This window comes from Dermacentor andersoni, chromosome 9 (assembly GCF_023375885.2).
Source record: "Dermacentor andersoni chromosome 9, qqDerAnde1_hic_scaffold, whole genome shotgun sequence".
NCBI classification, from domain to species: Eukaryota; Metazoa; Arthropoda; class Arachnida; order Ixodida; family Ixodidae; genus Dermacentor; species Dermacentor andersoni.
Genome location: NC_092822.1, coordinates 91,088,842 through 91,104,416, shown reverse-complemented (window position 1 = coordinate 91,104,416; position 15,575 = coordinate 91,088,842).

Sequence of the window (15,575 nt, the reverse complement as noted above, 5' to 3'; positions counted from 1 at the left end):
ACCTCCCCACTGCCGGTCACCTGGGTGTGTCACGTACGTACGACCGGATGCTTACGCTTCCTTTTGCCAGGGCTTGCTCGTTCTGTTCAAAGATATGTAGCTGCGTGTGAGAAATTCCAGCGACGCAAGACACCATCGACGCTCCCTGCTGGCTACCTTCAACCACTTGACATTCGCACGGAACCATTCTTTCGGGTTGGTTTGCACTTACTTGGCCCGCCTTCTCTTTCTACCTCTGGGAACAGGTGCATCGCTGTGGCCACGGATTATGCCACGTGCTATGGCATCAGCCGAGCGCTTCCTACAAGCTTTGCCACAGATGTTGCCGATTGTTTTCTACGCAATGTGATTTTATAACATGGCTATCCACCACAACTTTCCACAGACCATGGCCGGACATTCCTATCAAAAGTTATCATGGACATACTGCTCTGCTGTGCCATGATGCACAAGCTATCCGCGTCATACCATGCGCAAGCAAAAGGCCTCACGGATCGTGCCAATCGCACACTCACAGACATGCTCGCGAAATATGTTTCTTCAGACCGCACTGAATGGGACCTTGCTCTACCGTTTGCCACATTGGTTTATAATTTCTCGCACCACGACAGAGCTGGTTATTCCCCATTTTTCCTTCTGTTCGGCCGAGAACCAGCGCTGCCCCTCAACACAACTCGCGCTGTTAACTCGGCACCGACCAGTGAATGCGAACTAGACGCCATTGCCCGCTGTGCCCACGCAAAAGAAATTGCCCGTGACCGCCTTCTGAAATGCCAAGAGAGTCAAAGGCGTTTATACGACCGGTGACACCGAAACATGCAGTTGCCGCCTGGTTCTTTGGTGCTTCTATGGTCTCCGTCGCGTGAGGTGGGCCTGTCAGAATGTCGTTACACAGGCCCATACTGAGTGCTTGGTGCCGTGACTCACGTCACCCACGAGATCGCACCTCACGCCCCTTCTGCCTCCCAGTCCAGAGATATCGTCCGCGTTAGTTACACGACCGAAGCAGTATCACCCACCCAGTGGTGACTATTGGACGCTCCGGGACGTCGCTTCTGCCGCCAGGGGATAATGCGACACGCTTGTGATATTTGATTGCTTGAACGAGGCGCGTAGGCGCCATCACTTGAGAAAAGAGGAGGAAGAACGGAATGGTCTCGGGCTGTGAATTTAACCGGTCAGCGTTGTAATCGCTCTTGTAAATATTACCTGTAAATAGTTGCTCGTTTTACTGACTTGTCCTTCGCGTAACAATATTTCCCTTAGCAGTGTGTTCAATGGGGCTGCTTGGTTCATCTTTAGAATAAAAACAGGAATAGCGCAAAAGAGGACCAGCGAGTAAACAGGACAGCGCTCGGTCCTGCTTACTCGCTAGTCTTTTGTTGCGCTTTTCCTGTTTTTATTCTAAATATTTCCCTCTTCCGCATCAGGTGCAAATTCCAAAAATGTGTTCACGTAGCTTTGCTCTTTGTGTTCTAGAAGCTCTTGTAGGAATCTGCAGTGCTCTGAAGCATTTCATTCCTTTCTTTGAGTGCGCGCTCTTTTTCCTGCCATCGTTTCCGTTTGACGAAAACGCTTGAAGGGCATGCTGTCGTGGACTTTTGCACACCATAGGACCGCGCAGCATAACCTTTGATCTGCGGTAGTTCCATAAGCCTTCAAAAATTTGCATCTGCCTCACCTGTTTACTTGCTTCGGCCTTGAGCGTGTACCGCTTCCAGAGTCGCTACGTTGATTAAGGAACACCAAGCTGCACTTTCAAATGCGTTGTTCAAGGCACAGTCATATCCAACTTGCCTTCCGTTGTTCTGAGTACGCCCACTTTCGCTCCTCCTTAGGGAGGCATTTCTTGATGCAGCCGTTCTGCTGGTACTCCTGTCGACCGAGCATAGCTTTGACGAGCCGTCGGTTGAAGGCTCTCCCTTACGTTTCCGATGCTGGCATCAATTCCTGAGATTGCGGGAGCGTTCCTTATGTACGAAGGGTTGCCAGAGAAAATGCTCGGCACAACGCCTGGTTTCAGCTGCCGGATCTTGCAATTATCTTTGTAGTCCGATGCGTTGAAATGCAGGCTGCACACTACCCAATCATTGGAAACAGAATTTGGCTGCCACTACTTCCTGGAAATCGCTTTGAGCCACCATGCAGGTGCGTTGGACTCTGTGAAACGAGACACCTGGCTGCTTTTTATGCTGACTCTGCGTGCACAATGTTACCCAGCAATACCACATAATTGCAGTATTTAGCGTTAGAAAATCCTCGAAAAGCTTGGAACAAGCAAGCGCACACCATATGAACACCGCAGCACCACGAGGAAATGTATGTCAGACCTCAGCGCCTCTAGCGGCCGCCCTGAGAGGGTGGTAGGAAAAGGTGCGGCAGTGCTCTCGCCCCCCAATTGGCTGGCATATAGTTACAGGAGGCGTTGCTGTCGATATGACATGGAGGGATTGTCATTCATTGTGGTATGCGATTGTGCAAAATGAGGTTCGAAACAGTCAGGATTGCTCTCATTGTGACGGTGATGGGCATAGTGTCCACGACGGGGCCAGTATTAACGGCAGTTGCAATAGCGTGGGACGTGACCTATACGATGGCAGCTAATGCAAATAGGCTGATCATCATCATTCCTCCATTCGTCTCCATTCGGAAGACGTAGCAGGAACAGGCGCATTGCGAACGGCGCGGGGCATAGGAGACTTGGGGATGGTCAGTGGGACGGGAAAAAGCGAAGGCATACACAGTCTAAGCCAACGCTGGAGAGTTTCAGACGAATAATGGCTTGGAGAAGTGGTATCATCGGTGACGTAGACTAAACGCCGTGGCAGCATGTGGAAGCGGGAGGCATGGCCTCAATTTCGCGTGGAATAATCTTGCTGACATACTCCGCGGTTAGCGGTAACTGTGGTGCAAGTACGTCTTCGCACGACAATGTTGCTGTCGTGGTGGGCAGTCGCATGAACTGGTTAGCTATGCGTCGGCTTTCGGCATTCTCAGTACGCTCACACTCCCGTATGGTGTAGTCGGCCATCTTGCACTCCTTGCAAATTGCCAGATTGAATGCTTCATCTGCTATCTCTTTTAAAACATGTCCCCATTTGTCTGACTCCGTCATGTAATCGTCCGCCTTGCGACTAAGGGACAGCACGTCCTGTATATAAGAAAAATGGGACTCCGTATATGTTTGGGCACATGACGCCAACGCATTCTTCGCCACAGCCGTGTGACCAATGGTCTTTTCAAGCAGATCACGCATCTTGCATCTTGCAGGAATCCCACCTTCCGATTTCAGCTTCGTGATTCCTGAACCCGACCTTTGCTTTTTCTTTTAAGTGAAATATAACATTCGCCAACATGGACGTATGGTTCCATCGGTTGTGTTTACTTACACGCTCACATAGGGCCAACCGGTCGTTAATATCGACGTCATCCCTTCCGGAAAGCGTGCCCGGACCTCTTTGCTGCGCAAGGACAACCGTTGCCGTTGCAGCCGCTCAGGAAAATGCCGCCTGTTCTGCCATTTGGGAAAAGTCCAAGCGACGGTCGCTGCGGAGCTCCGTCGTAACGAGTTTTAGCCCACATTTCCACCAAAAATATGACCTAGATAAAGCTTAGGCAAAATCATATTTACACGGTATATTCAGAGAACTCACAGAGCCAAGCTGGCAGAATAACCACAAAAGAAGAACGAGCTCTCTCGAGCGTCCTCTTCGTGGTCCTGCTGAGCACTTTCCTCAGAATTCGGCAATGGTGTGAACCAATATGCATGGCAGCTGTTTAATGGCAAGCTATGCTTGCCAATTAGGGACTCAAGATGTAGTCATTTTGTTTTCATAAAATGGGGTAGTTGAACTTGGCACGCGAAACGGGGCTGAAGTTTTGGCTTTCTGTGCCATGTACCGTGCCCTTTTTGACGATGGTTGGCTCGACATTCGGGCAACATCAGGTCTGAGGTGTAATCACCGGTGTTGAGCGTTTTACTGTACTCTTGACCCATAAGGCAATTTCAAAGCCGAGAACCAGTTTATTGCACCGTTAATGAATTCTTAGCTGAAGCACAAGCGATTTGTCTGGCTCAAAAGAAGACGGCATCCGCAATTATTTCGTACAGCTCAAGGTCATTTGAACCACCTGTCCATAGCAGGAAATATCAGCGTGGATATTCGACAAATAGTAACAGGGACATAGTCATTAGATGCGTGGTATCGCCGCCTAGTGCTTTGAAAGGCGGTGTTGCAGACTATTGTGCGTACGCACGGAGCCGTGTTCACTATTATTGTGTTATTTATAAGTTCACGTGCACTTGAAGGTGTCTACGCAAAGGCACAGCCCTCTAGGGTGCTAAAATGACAGTATCATGCCGAATTTTTATAAGACTCAGATTGGCGCAAACTTAGGAATGCCTATTGCCGGGTTTGAATCTGTTGATATTGACTTACAAAAAGAAGGAGGTAAAGCCACCCAAAGGGTGTTAGTTTCATTAGTGTGGACGACATTCAAATTGAAACAAGAGTTTTGGCATTTCGTGCCAATATGCTTAAAAGGGTACTGTTTGATCTACTTCCGAAACTTGTCGCCAGCATAATCTTCACTTTGCGCAGCGTCAAGGTTTGAAATCAAGGCTTCAAATGAAGACAATATTCGCGCTAAGTCATTATACCCATGGAATAGGTATCCCAAGGGACTTCTCAAAGTCGCACTATTTCTGCTGCATCTCGAAGGTTGCAAAGATGAACTGCGCTTCGTTTGAGAACTACTGGTACATGGGCGCAAAAAAATATTGTAACGGCACGCATACGTGGAAACAAGTGCTTCGAAACTTAGAATAAATACAGAGTTTTTCAAATCAAGCTTTGTTAAAGAAATTCCGCGGCTAATGGAACACCCTCCTTACAAGCAGAGGGATAGTTTTGAAGCTTTTCCTGTATAATAGGGTGTACAACAGCTGGAATTGAACATAAAGATTCAGCTGATATTTTGAAGATGAATTTCAAACCATCGACGAATTCATGCTTAATGTAAAGGGCTCTTCTACATCATTGATTTGTGCAAGGTACTACCAAAGTGCCTGCCTATTATGTCACCAGGGACGTAGAAACTGCTGTGATTCACGGAGCGATGGTCATAGATTCCGCAGGTGTCCATCCGAGTAGCAACATTTACGAAGCATGTAATATCAGCGACGGAAATTCTGCGCGAATGGGCCGATCTGTATGTGAAAACATCGTGCCTCAACCTCTCCCACAAAATTTTGCGGTGTATCAAGCTACGTGGCAATATAGTTCCATTCAGCTTGAGGCAACAGTTAACATGTCCGTTATTGTTTCTTTGTTCTGTCGTCTTGATATATATCACTCTACGCGTGCAGATGTAGTGTACAAGAGCATGTCTAACTCAGATACACCATCATAAAAAAAAAGAAAGAAAAGGGGATTGGAACTTTCGACTAGCGTAACCGAGCATGCATATATATATATATATATATACATATATATATATATATATATATATATATATATATATATATATATATATATGCATGCTTGGCTACGATAGTCGAAAGTTCCAATCCCCTTTTCTTTCTTTTTTTTATGATGGTGTATCTGAGTTAGACATGCTCTTGTACACTACATCTGCACGCTTGGAGTGACGCCTGACACTGGCGAAAGCTGCTGAGAGCGATTGGGGCTATACTAATCAAGCTACAGCCACATCAGGAAGGCCCACTAAGGTTGAACAAAGACACTCTATCACCAGAACAGGAATTGGCCTCCCTGGTGCAGTATTTGGCCACAACCTCCTTGATTATATCGACAATTAACCCACAGCCCTCAGTCCCCAGCAGCTGCGGTACAGCTGACCAAGGCGGCGGTCAGACCTGCAACGCAGCACAAGGTGCTAAAAAGCTCTTGGTCCGGACAGGCCGCCAATGGCAACTGAGCCTGTCAACCTTTAAAAGTCAAACTCTATCAAGTGAGGCTAGCTTGGCAGGACTCTTTGAGGAACTATCACACATTGTTTGGCATATTATTGGCCTTAGTGAGATTAGAAGTCCTAGTGAGGCTTATACATTGCTGAATAACGGCCATGCCCTCTGCTATAGAACCGATAAGAAGCAACATGGGATAGAATTCCTAATCCATATGGACATAGCGCGCCACACTGACGAATTCTACAGCATTATTGAGAGGGTAGCAGTAGTCGTAATGTCTGTCGAACGCCAGGGTCGCAGAAAAGTGGAAGAATATAAACATTATGCTAATCCACAAAAAGGAATACGTAAAAAATGGAATAATTATCGGCCCATTAGCCTACTCCCTGAACCGTATAAAATATTCAGCAAGATAATCTCCCATAGAATAATGGCAGCACTGTACCAACCATGTAACGCCCTCTCGGGCATAATCTTCGTTGGCCCGCCAGGCTCGGTGGCCTGCCAGGCTCGGTAGGCAACACTGGTCACCGCCACCAATAAACACCGGTGAGCACAGCTCCTGGGCGGTCAGTCATCGTTCTTCACCACCACGCTGCAGAGCGCCTGTCTAACGGAGGGTGCCTCGAGACCTCCCTTTTCACGAACCCGGGCGGATCGTGACACTGGCAACGAGTACCCACGGATCGTTCCACGCCACCGCAAGCGGCGATACACCGCCCCCCGTTGCTGCCGCCATGCCGCTGTACGAAAGAGTCGAGTCGTTCGGGGGAGATGGGTACACCTGGCCAATTTACGAGGAACAAGACCACGTGTTCTTCCGGGCCAACGACGACAGACCCGAGGCGAAACAGGGGGTCATTTTCCTAGCCAACCGCGGGACACGCGTTTTCAGTCTTCTGCTCGACCTTCTCAAGCCAGCCACGCCGCATGTTAAAACTGTGGGTGAGCTGCTCGCGATATTGCGCTCGCATTTCAACCCAGTGCCGTCTGCACTCATGGAGCGTTTCCGCTTCAACAACCGGAGCCGCTGAGAAGCAGATACCATCGCCTGCCTGCATATTTGGGGACCAGCTGGACTCACTACTCCGGGACCGTTTCGTCTGCGGTATCAACAACCCCACCATGCAGACCTCTCGCTGGACGATGCCGTGAAGGCAGCGCTGGCAATGGAAGCTGCCACCAAGGACGCTGGCGAGAATGCCCGTGCAACTGGCTCACCTTCGGCGGAAGTGGCGGTCAACAAGTTTGCTACAAAGGGCTGTGGTGGTGCCCACTCCCCCTCCCAATGCCAGTTCTCTCAAGCGCAGTGCGCAGGGACAAACCTGGGCACCTCGCACGGGTATGCCGAAGGAGGATGAACAACGGACAGCAGCAGCAGCCTGTTTAAACCCAGGTATCACACAAGCTCGCCGGCAGTGTAGCCATCGTAAGGGTACCAGGCGGGGGCGTGCGGAAGCTGGATCGGGTTGCTCCGCGGCCAGGCCCCACGTCGTGGCCAAGGACCCACCGATTTTCGACATGTGGCATACAGGCCTTGTACCGCCGTCTGTACCACCGTACATGCTGACCGCCGAGATCTGCGGCCACCCCATTTTCATGGAGCTGGACACAGGGGCCAGCGTGTCGGTCATGGCCGGGAAACTCTTCAAGCGTATTTTCCCCGGCGTGTCCGTCGAGGCTTCGGGCATGATGCTGCGCAGCTACTCCGGGCAGCTCTCCCAGGTTAAGGGTCAGGCACAGCTCAGCGTTCGCTTTGGTGGCAGGGAGGCAGCCCTTCCACATTACTTAATCAAGGGGTCGTCGCTGAGGCTGCGGGGCCGAAATTGGATTCATGCATTGGGCGTTTGTCTGCCAGAGTACCAAGAAGCCACCCTAAATGCCGTTATATACGACCCCAGCCTCCTAACCAAGCACTAGTCTACTGCAGCATCTACAGCAACTCCATCTGCTTCGAGATTGTCAGCAATGGGTCTGGATGAAGAAGCAGGACAAAGCTTTCCAGCGCAGCAAGGAGCGAATCCCCAAGGCTCCAGTGCTGGTGCAATTCGATCCTGCCAAGCCAGTCGTCCTAACCGTAGATGGGTTGCCGTAAGGCGTGGGAGGCGTCCCCGCCCACCGGGACAAGTATGGCCGGGAACGCCCTGTGTCATTTGCTTCACGTCTGCCATGCTGCCGAGCAACGCTACAGCCACCTGGACAAGGCATGCCTGCGCCTGATGTCCGGTGTCGAACGCGTAAACCAGTATCTATGGGGCCGGAAGTTCGAGGTGGTCACTGACCACAAGTCGCTGTTGGGGCTGCTGGGGTCTGGCAAGACAGCTCCAGTGCAGGCATATCATAAAGTGGTAGCCTGGGCCTTGAGGCTGGCAGCTCACAGTTACAAGCTTATTTACTCTCCGGGAAAAGACCTGGGACCTGCTGATGCCCTGAGCCGCCTGCCCCTGCCAGAGGTGCATGATGCTGTTCCGGAACCTGCTGACGTGTTCATGCTGAAGCACGCGCAGCCAGAGGTGCACTCCAGACCTGCGGTATCCCAAGCGACCAGCCGAGACCCAGTCCGTTCTGAGGTGGTCAAAGCGGTGTCCCGTGGGGAGGAATCGGTTCAGCAGGCCTATAGCCACAAGGCCGCTGAGCTGAGCTTGCAGCAGGGTTGCCTACTGTGGGGTTCCAGGGTGATGATCCCACAAATCTCCGGTCAATGGTCTTGCAGTTGTTCAGTTGATGCACACGGGTCACCCTGGCATGGAAATGACCAAAATAGTGGCCCGGTCCCATGCTTCGTGGCCTGGCCTGGACCAGGGCACCGTTCACATTGTGCAGAGCTGCTACTTCTGCCAGGAGCTTCAGCCGGCCTCACGTCATGTGGAAACCACCCCCTGGCCGTTCCCACAGAGGCCCTGGTCCCGCCTACATGTGGATATTGGGGGGCCCTTCAAGGGCCATTACTTCCTAGTAGTAGTGGACGCCTTTTCGAAGTGGGTGGAGGTTTTACTTGTCCCCACTCCATCACCAGGCGCGACGATTGCAGCGCTGCGACACGTCTTCGCCGCCCAAGGGTTACCGTACATCATCGTGCCGTGACGAAGAAAGAATGCGCCGGATGATGGTTCCGCCATACCACCCTGCTTCAAACGGTTCAGCCGAGGGAGTGGTACAAACCATCAAGAACAAGCCCAAGAACGGACGTAGTTTGCCTGGAGTATGTTCCAGTACCGGAGCACGCCCCACGATGTCACTGGCCGTGCCCCCTGTGAGCTCCTGCTGGGCGGGATGGTCAAGACACCCTTGGGCATCTTGTATCCGGACATCCGATCCACAGTGCTCCTGAATCAGCTGAAGCAGAAGCTGGCTGCTGACCGAAGGAGCCGTCCCGGGCCTTTGCCGGAGTTGGGAGCTCCAGCTTTGCCACGAACTTTTGTCTTGGCCCACCCTGGTCCACCGGACAGGTGGTGTCTCCTGTCAGCGCCTCATCGCTGCTCATACGCATGCCAGATGTGGCCACGTGGCAGAGACACGCCGACCATGTTAGGCCTCGCCTCGGGACTTCGCCAGCACCCTCGACTACCACTTCAGAGTTCCAGGCTGCAGGAGGACTAGCGGCAACACCTGTCGCTTCAAGCGGAGCACCACCCAACTCAGAGAGGGCAAGCGTTGCCAGTGTTGCGGGGTTGCCAGCCCTGCACCACTCACAATGCCGACCACTGCGGACCCTCCGGATGGGGCGAGGATGGCTCAGGCAGCACCTGGCGTTGCCACACCTTGCCCGTCAACACCGGTGTCCAGGCGGAGTACTCGACAGCGCAGGCCACCGGACCGTTACTCACCTGGGTAGCAGGCTCTGTCGACTTGGCTAGGACGGAGGCGCAGCCTCGTACTTTGAACGGGGACCTTTTTTGTTGTCGACAAACAAATAGGTGGTAAGGGGGTGTGACAAGCATCTGGCGCCTCCTCAGGCATAATCTTCGTTGGCCCGTCAGGCTTGGTGGCCTGCCAAGCTCGGTCGGCAACACTGGTCACCGCACCCAATGAACACCGACCAGCACAGCTGCTCTGTGGGCAGCCATCCTACATCACCACCACGCTGCGGGGTGCTTGTCACACGGAGGGTGCCTCGATCCCTCCCTTGTTTACGAACCCGCGCGGATCGTGACACACTGGACTTTAGTCAACCAAGGGAACAGGTAGGTTTGAGGAAGAGATATTCGACAATGGATGACATCCAGGTCGTCAATCAGGTAATCGAGAAATCAGCAGGGTACAATCAGCTATATATCGCCGATGTCTATATATCGCTTTCATTGATTACGAAAAGGCATTGGATTCAGTACAGATACCAGCATTCTTAGAAGCATTGCGTTATCGAGGAGTACAGGCCACTTACGCAAGTACTTTGGAAAATATCTACAAAGATTCCACAGCCACAACAATTCTATATAAGAAAAGTAGGAAGATACCTTTAAAGAAAGGGGTCAGGCAAGGAAACACAGTCTATCCAATGCTATTTACTGCATGTTTGGAAGAAGTATTGATGCTATTAAACTGGGAAGATTTAGGAGTAAGGATCGATGGCCAATACCTCAGCAACCATAGGCTTGCCGATGCCATTTTCTATTCAGCAACACTGCAGACGAGTTACAACAAATGATTGAGGACTTTAACAGAGAGAGTGTAAGAGTGGGGTTGAATAATAAGCAGAAGACAAAGATAATGATGAAAAACTAGGCAAGGGAAGAGTTCAGGATAGCCAGTCTGCCCATAGAGTCTGTGAAGAAGTACGTTTACCAAAGTCAAATCATAAGAGGGAACCCTGATCACGAGAAGGAAATTAACAGAAGAATAAAAATGGGCTGGATCCCATATGGCAGATATCGTGAGCTCCCAACTGGAAGCTTACCGTTACCATTGAAAAGAAAGGTGTACAGTGAGTGCATTTTACCAGTGCTGAAATATCAGGCAGAGACTTGGAGACTGACAAAGAAGCTTGAGAACAAGTTAAGGACGGCCCTAAGAGCGATGGAATGTAGAATGCTAGGCATAACTCTAAAAGATAGCAAGAGAGTGGTTTGGATCAGAGAGCAAACGGGTATAGACGATATTGCAATTGACATTAGCAGAAAAAAAGTGGCGTTGTGCATGCCATGTAAATATGCAGATTAGATAAACATAAGTCCATTAGAGTGTCAGAGAAGGGAACAGCAGTAGAGAGAAAGGACGAGCAGCAGAGGACAGCATAGAACTAGGTGGTGCGACGAAACTAGGACATTCGCGGGTGCTAGTGGGAATCGGTTCACGCAGGACAGACTAATTGGAGGTCGCAGTGGACATAAAAGAGGCTGGTGATTATATATATATATATATATATATATATATATATATATATATATATATCCTCGGGCGGCCATTTTTTCCAAAAAAGTATGCCTCCCAACCACTCGCGGACAACATTAGTCCCTTTCCACGGAAGTATGAGGCTCGGAGCAGGAGCTATGGCGCTTGAAAGTAACCTGGGGCCTGACGAACCAACCGACTGAGCTATCTTTCCGGGCAACATCCAAGGGTCACGAGTTCAAATCACCTGTCATGTTCCTTTTTTTTTCTCTCCGTTTCTTCTTTTTTTCTTTATTTTTAATGTCCTTTCCTTTATTTTATCACTGTACGGGAACCCTCCTAAAAAATTATATATATCCTCAATTAGGTATGGCTACACATGTGCAGGTCATAAATACCAGGTTCTCTAGCCGAGTGCCATCCGTGCGGTATAACAGAGCTCAGATTGGTGAACCTTGACTGATCAAATAGGGCACCACTGTGGGTTAAATGAGGCGTACAACTCCTGCGGGACCCACCGCGGTTGCTCAGTGGCTATGGTGTTAGACTGCTGAGCACGAGGTCGCGGGATCGGATCCCGGTCACGGCGGCCGCATTTCGATGGGGGCGAAATGCGAACACACCCATGTACTTAGAATTAGGTGCACGTTAAAGAACCCCAGGTGGTCGACATTTCCGGAGTCCTCCACTACGGCATGCCTCATAATCAGAAAGTGGTTTTGTCACGTAAAACCCCATATTTAAATTTTTTTATTTAACTCCTGCGGGGACGGTAGAGTATCCGTCTCCCGTGCAAGAGGACCGTTGTTCAAACCCCGGTGCCACGCAATTCTCCACCGGAAAATAGAAAAAAAAACGTGTCTTGAGAAAACTGCACAAACAGGCCTGGAGTGCGGCCTGATCCCGGTGACCAGAACCGGTAACGCACTCTCTCACCAGAGCAGGATTCGCCACCCTGGTGCAGTACTTGGCCACAACCTACTATATGAATACAACAATCAAACCCCAGCCCTCAGTCCCCAGCAGCCGCGAAGCAACTGACCACGGTGGCGGTCAGATCTGTGACGCTGCAGAGGGTGCTAAGAATACCTGGCTCCGGACAGGCCGCCATGGGAATCTGAACCTGGCAACGTTTAACGTTAGAACGTTATCGAGTGAGCCGAGTCTAGCAGTGTTATTGGAGGAATTAGAGGGTAGTAAATGGGACATAATAGGGCTCAGTGAGGTTAGGAGGACAAAAGAAGCATATACAGTGCTAAAAAGCGGGCACGTACTGTGCTACCGGGGCTTAGCGGAGAGACGAGAACTAGGAGTCGGATTCCTGATTAATAAGGAAATAGCTGGTAACATACAGGAATTCTATAGCATTAACGAGATGGTGGCAGGTCTTGCTGTCAAACTTAATAAGAGGTACAAATTGAAGGCGGTACCAGTCTATGCCCCTACATGCAGTCATGATGGCCAGGAAGTCGAAAGCTTTTATGAAGACGTGGAATCGGCGCTGGGTAAAGTCAAAGCAAAATACACTATACTGATGGGCGACTTCATTGCCAGGGTAGGCAAGAAGCAGGCTGGAGGCAAGTCAGTGGGGGAATATGGCATAGGCTCTAGGAATAGCAGAGGAGAGGTATTAGTAGAGTTTGCAGAACAGAATAATATGCGGATAATGAATACCTTTTTCCGCAAGTGGGTTAGCCGAAAGTGGACGTGGAGGAGCCCGAATGGTGAGACAAGAAATGAAATCGACTTCATACTCTGCGCGAACCCTGGCATCATACAAGATGTAGACGTGCTCGGCAAGGTACGCTGCCGTGACCATAGGATGGTAACTCGAATTAGCCTAGACTTGAGGAGGGAACGGAAGAAACTGGCACATAAGAAGCCAATAAATAAGTTAGCGGTAAGAGGGAAAGTAGAGGAATTCCGGATCAAGCTACAGAACAGGTTTTCGGCTTTCACTCAGGAAGAGGACCTTAGTGTTGAAGCAATGAACGACAATTACATGGGCATCATTAAGGAATGCGCAATAGAAGTCGGCGGTAACACCGTTAGACAGGAAACCAGTAAGCTATCGCAGGAGACGAAAGATCTGATCAAGAAACGCCAATGTATGAAAGCCTCTAACCCTACAGCTAGAATAGAACTGGCAGAGCATTCTAAGTTAATCAACAAGCGTAAGACAGTGGACATCAGGAACTATAATATGGATAGAATCGAACAGGCGCTCAGGAACGGAGGAAGCCTAAAAACAGTGATGAAGAAACTAGGAATAGGCAAGAATCATACGTGTGCGTTGAGAGACAAAGCCGGCAGAATCGTTACTAATATGGATGAGATAGTTCAAGTGACTGAGGAGTTCTATAGAGATTTATACAGTACCAGTGGCACCCACGACGATCGTGGTAGAGAGAATAGCCTAGAGGAATTCGAAATCCCACAGGTAAGGCAAGAAGAAGTAAAGAAAGCCTTAGGAGCTATGCAAAGGGGGAAGGCAGCTGGGGAGAATCAGGTAACAGCAGATTTGCTGAAGGATGATGGTCAGATTGCTCTAGAGAAACTGGCCACCCTGTATACGCAATGCCTCATAACTTCGAGCATACCGGAATCTTCGAAAAACGCTAACATAATCCTAATCCATAAGAAAGGGGACGCCAAAGACTTGAAAAATTATAGACCGATCAGCTTACTGTCCGTTGCCTACAAAGTATTTACTAAGGTAATCGCAAATAGACTCAGGAACACCTTAGACTTCTGTCAACCAAAGGACCAGGCAGGATTCCGTAAAGGCTACTCAACAATAGACCATATTCACACTATCAATCAAGTGATAGAGAAATGTGCAGAATATAACCAACCCTTATATATAGCTTTCCTTGATTACGAGAAAGCGTTTGATTCAGTCGAAACCTCAGCAGTCATAGAGGCATTACGGAATCAGGGTGTAGATGAGCCATATGTAAAAATTTTGGAAGATATCTATAGCGGCTCCACAGCCACCGTAGCCATCCACAAAGAAAGCAACACAGTCCCAATAAAGAAAGGCGTCAGACAGGGAGATACGATCTCTCCAATGCTATTCACAGCATGTTTACAGGAGCTATTCAGAGACCTGGAGTGGGAAGAATGGGGGATAAAAGTTGATGGAGAATACCTTAGCAACTTGCAATTCGCTGATGATATTGCCTTGCTTAGTAACTCAGGAGACCAATTGCAATGCATGCTCACTGACCTGGAGAGGCAAAGCAGAAGGGTGGGTCTGAAAATTAGTCTGCAGAAAACTAAAGTAAAGTTTAACAGTCTCGGAAGAGAACAGCAGTTTACGATAGGTAGCGAGGCACTGAAAGTGGTAAGGGAATACATCTACTTCGGGCAGGTAGTGACCACGGATCCGGATCATGAGACTGAAATAACCAGAAGAATAAGAATGGGCTGGGGTGCGTTTGGCAGGCATTCTCAAATCATGAACAGCAGGTTGCCACTATCCCTGAAAAGGAAAGTGTATAACAGCTGTGTGTTACCAGTACTCACATATGGGGCAGAAACCTGGAGGCTTACGAAAAGGGTTCTCCTGAAATTGAGGACGACGCAACGAGCTATGATAAGAAGAATGATCGGTGTAACGTTAAGGGATAAGAAAAGAGCAGATTGGGTGAGGCAACAAACGCGGGTAAAGACATCTTAGTTGAAATCAAGAAAAAGAAATGGGCATGGGCCGGACATGTAATGAGGAGGGAAGATAACTGATGGTCATTAAGCGTTATGGACTGGCTTCCAAGGGAAGGGAAGCGTAGCAGGGGGCGGCAGAAAGTTAGGTGGGCGGATGACATTAAGACGTTTCCAGGGACAACATGGCCACAATTAGTACATGACCGGGGTAGTTGGAGAAGTATGGGAGAGGCCTTTGCCCTGCAGTGGGCGTAACTAGGCTGATGATGATGATGATATATATATATATTGTCACGTGGTCGTGACGTCAAAGAACACAGTACCGATACTGTGCAACACAAAATTAACTTTTATTGGGCGAACTTGTGCCCACAAAAGAGGCTACACTTATAGCACAACGATAGCGGTGAACAGGGTCGGCGATCGTCGAAACCTGATCAGCGGGTCAAGCGCGTCGGCTTTTATAGAGCAGTCATCGAATGTTCCAGACTAAACGTTGGGACCGGCATGCCTTCTACAAAGATCTACACCATTCGTGTCAAGCGATGAAATCAGATAACACAAGGTTGGGCGACAACAGACAGCGGATAGAAGCATCGATAACTTTCCAGAAACTTCGGATACATGCATGCGCGTCCCGCGCTGT